Genomic DNA, 5,000 nt, shown 5'->3' on the forward strand with positions numbered 1-5,000 from the left:
ATACCGGTACCCACAAGTGGCGCAAGAACGGTGGCGATGCGACGGTTGCGAGGTGTGACGGTAAAGGTCGTGGCTGTTGTGGTGAAGCGGCGTTGTGGTGGGTGGTTGATGTTGTGATGACTGTTGAGACGTGGTTGGTGGTGGTAATAATGGCGGTTGGTCCAAAATAAAGATAGTAAAAGAAAAACGGCTATCCTGAAGAGTCGCAGCACGCATGAATGACATTTATTCCCTCTAGACAACGGGTTTGGGCCTAACTACACATATACTTACTGAGATATCTCACCTAAGGGACCTGAATGGTGGTTTGCGAATTTGGTCAACCACAACACTACCCCCTCCCCTTTTTACAGACTCGTCCCGAGTCGTCAAATTTTCGTGTGCCATCATGTGTAGTTTTCCCCTAGTACATTTTACCTACGGATCCCTGAGTGTGACATTCATGGTATTCGTGTCCCCAAAATAAATAACCTGAGGGCTGCGTAACTACCTAAACAAACTCACTCACACGGACGACTTAAATAAAATTGCCGGCGCTAGGACAGACATGCCGGGGGCGCACTCATATTTACAGTACATCTTAACCTTAACTTACAAATTTTACACTAAACCATGGCCCAGGATCACTGAACTCTGCAAAAGAAAAGCAGTTAGCAGGGAGCCAGGCACAAACAATACAGGTGACAGGGAACGTGGCTGGCTGCTCACACGCAGTCCAAGGCCTTCCTTTTTGAACTGAACGCAGTGAACCACAACGGTGCATGGGCTGCACAAACGTAGTCTCCGTGCCAGCTCAAGTGGCACACGCAAGGAACACACGAATGGATGGATGAATGGTTTGAACTGAACGCAGTGAACCACAACGGTGCATGGGCTGCACAACGCAGTCTCCGTGCCAGCTCAAGTGGCACACGCAATGAGCACAACGAATGGATGGGTGAATGGATGGACACAAACACAGTGCACGGGCCGCCACTGCAGGCCCGTGTTGTAGCTGCCAACAGGGCAGTTCTCGCAGCTTGCAAACTGTTGCCTTGCGGATCCTGGCGCACATGGAAATGAACGGGGGGGGGGGGGCAAGCAAAATTGAACGGGGCTGGTGAACGTGGGCAGTGGGCATGGCATAGCATGGCAAAGGCAGCAGGCAAACACAGCCCGCAGAAGAAGGCCGCTGCAAGCAAACACAGCCGGCAGATGAACTGGCCGGCACAGGCCTTGAAGCACAGCAGCTGCAGATGAAGTGGCCGGCACAGGCCTTGAAGCAAAACACGGCCAGCCGATGGCACAGGCCTTGCAGCAAAACAACACCTGCCGATGAAGTTGGCCGGCCTCCGCCTTGAAGCAAAACACGGCCAGCCGATGAAGTTGGCCAGCCTTTGCCGTTCAGTGGAGGTTGGTGGAGGGAGTGCGGTGGTGCTGGCCACTCAGAAGGCGGGCTCGGACCTACCTACCTGTCTCCCTCCCAACCTATCACCTTTGCCTGTCACTGTACATACCCACTCCCTTAATTTGTCAAACCCCAATTTAGCCCCAACTTATTTTTTTGTTGTTTTTATTTTTACTTCCCCACTATAAATCGTCCCCTACCCCCCTTTATCGTCCTTGTTCGGCTAACCTATCCTGTCACCTAGCCTACTCCCAACCCCTACGTTCCCTTCCCGGAGGGGAATAAGGGAGAGCTAACGTCCTGTGTCGAGGCCCAACGAAGCCTCAGAATGGCCTCCCCAGAGTTCGGCGATCTTAACACCAAGTGGGTCCAGCGGCCCACAACGACAGCGAGGGGATGGATGGTGCGGAGGGGTACATCTCCTAATCTACCCTAACCATTTAACTGTTAAACTACCCCGGGGCTTTCAACAAGCGCCTCTCGCTTAAACTATTGGTTCTAACAACCCAGATTCCCGTCGCCTGTGTTGGTGTCCTCACAATTTCGGGCCTCGCCCCCCAATTTTCTCTCCGTGCCCTCACACGGTCTCATGGCTGGGACACGTGGCTCCCTTTGGCAGGCACGACCCTCTGCCGAATCTCCCGCTATGGCACCCCCGGGCACTACACTGCCTCCGAGCCTACCAGCTCCCTAACACCGGGGAGTGCCCCCCATGGCACCTCCCCTGAAACGCACACGTGGCAGGCTGGCTTCCCAGGCCCCTTTCCGAGGGTCACCCTTGCCCACAACACTGCCCACGCGGCTAATGGCGCCCCGGGCCCCCGCACCAAGCAGGCGCACCCGTGCCCACTACGCTATCCCGGCCCCCCATGGGCCCTTGGCCTACCACGGCCGACTAGCCTGGTGCCCGGGGTACCCACTCAGCGATACTCACCTTTCGCAGCCACGCTCCCAAGCCCGTCAACAGGGCTCCTGCACCCCTCCAAACGGGTTTCGAGCCTACACTCCCACCAACAGCAAAACGACCTCCATTTTTCAATTTAACTAACCCCCTAACTCACTTTACACTGACCCCGGGGTCCCTTGGGCGGGAGTCACTCCTCCCCCCCAATCACTCATCGCACCATGCATTCCCCATTCGCTCCACTCACACAGACCCGCTGGCCTCACTCACTCAACAAGTACTCACCTCACAACTCACCAACTCTTCAACACACACACCGCTGAACTCTGCCATCCTCCTAACTACATCCCCTAACTAACTCGTGCTCCCACGTCGCCCCTTAAACTAGTAGCACGTTCCTTTTAACACTACGTAGCTAAACTACGTCAACTCTACACACTCAAAGTTTGTCACTGTCTCCAAATAATCATTTTATTTCCCAACCTAAAGCTCACTAAATTCCTCTACCTAATCCATTCCACGGACTCCATGAGGACTTACCCCTGCCCCATGATGTCGGTCTAACAAGCTAACCCTTCCCCCTAACTAGTTTCCATCCTGTGCCCTGGTTCAAGGGGGTCTTCCACCCCTTGCCCAGGAATCCTGTGCACCCGAAAGTGAGGCTTGTTTTTTTTTTTTTTTTCATGCGCAGCACCAGCGCGGCAACTCGCGCACTTTGCACCTGCCCGTGACGTCATGCAGCTGCACGTGTTCCTCGTCCCTCCTTGGACGGTACCATCCGGCAGGGATACCCCTCCTGCCGGATTCCAACCCCGCGTGCAGCCATGGCGTCACCGTGCGCATAAAAAAAACACAAGCCCCACGTCTCGAGGGGTTCCCCACGCGAACACATGTGCTTTTCCCGTTGGAGCTTAACACACACGATCGCGTGGAGAACCCGTCCGGTCCAAATCCATTTACCTGCCTAAACTTTGTCCGTCCGCGGGATCGGCAAATCCACCGCGTGCGTTTCCGGACCGGGACTTCACTCTCGCAAGCGAGCACGTGGTGGTCTCGTGCGTTGCACAGCACGGACCTCGTGCTCACTGCTGGGTGAACCCGGCACGGTTCCCGAAACAACTACAGCCGCTACCCGGCTTTCTTTCCTTACATGTCGCCGTCGTCGCCATTCCACACACGCACTCCCGCGTGTTACGACGCTCACACTCCATTCCATCACATTCACACCGGGAGACGCGGCTGCGTGCTCCCGCATGCCAACCGACATCTCCCTCACATACCGCTCTCTCACACACACGGTCTCCCTTGCACTCGGCCGTTCACTCACGCGTGCCTCACTACTCACACAAACCATACTACTCACACACGCGGGGGCACTCACCCGCGGTGCCCCATCCACACTGGCCGTTTCATCCACACACACGGCCTCTTCCACACACGGTGCCTCATCCACACACGGCGTGCTGGGAAGCACGTACTCTGGCACCATCGCCACCACACCACTCGCACACGGGGTCGCTTCCACACACGGGGACGCACTCACACCTTGCACCACACACACCGGGACAACCACACTGGGGATTTGTGTCCCCACAAGGGTCTCCGGGGCCTCTATACCCCCCAAGCTCTCCGTGCACCCGTTCGCAGCACTCCTCCCCTCGACCTCGCAAAGCACGACCGAACTCACCTGGTCGTGACTCGCCTCAAGGGGGCATACTCGCTCCCCTCGCTCCTGGAGGAGGCCATCCAGCTGCTCGCACTGGGTCTCCACCCAGTCCGCCAGCTCACCCCCATTATCCTCCACTACCTCCGTGTGTGTGTGTGCGTCACTTACCCCGTCTTCATCGTGCAGTCTCTCCTCTATTTTTTCTGTCTCCCGTGTCTCTGCCAACTCGGTCACCTCTTCACCCTTTGCCTCCCTTGTCTCAACTATTATTATTTCCTTTGTCACGGCCTTCATGCCCGCCTGCAGGCATCGGCCCATGTTCTGCGTCTCACCCCGCAGCTTTTTCGTTTCTTCCTTCCTTTGCTTGTTCATGCCTTTCATTTCGTTTATAAATTCAGTTGTGTTTGCATCCATCTTTTCGATTATTTGTTTGGTCATGCCTTTCATTTCGTTTTTCATTTCATGCGCATTCGTTTCCATTTGCTTGTTCATTGCCGCCAGCATGGCGTATAGCTGGGCCATGTCGGGTGCGCTTGGGTGAGCCGATTCGGCAAGAATCGGGAGGTTTTGGTGGAGAGGGGGAGGGGAGGTGTCATACACCGCGGCCGCTGCCGCACCTATTTCGGGCTCTGGGTTCAGTTGGGCGAGTTCGTTTTCCTGTACAACCAACATTTCCTGCACGGGGATTTCATCCTGGACCATGGATCCTACATTACTACACATATACATTTCTAATACCCCCGGCTCCCGCTCGCCTTGAGACGCCATCTTGCTTCTCTTAAAGGGTTAATTTAGCTCGCTCGTAATTTGGAGGGAATCGGGGGTCACTCCTCTCACCCCTGGACCGATTCCCGTGAATTTAATTGGAGACAGGAGAGCCCGTTTTCCCGTTCTCCGTTACCAGTGCTGCGAGGAGGGCGATGAGTTTGTATCGCACGACCTGACACCAGTGTCGCGGTTTCGCGCCCGCCGGCGTGCTGACGGCCACGTAACTCGAATCGCGGCACGTCGCCCACCGGACGGACAATCCAGTCGTGACCCTC

This window comes from Eptatretus burgeri, chromosome 15 (genome assembly GCF_056783735.1).
Source record: "Eptatretus burgeri isolate ZD-2024b chromosome 15, Ebu_testis_v1, whole genome shotgun sequence".
Taxonomy (NCBI): Eukaryota; Metazoa; Chordata; class Myxini; order Myxiniformes; family Myxinidae; genus Eptatretus; species Eptatretus burgeri.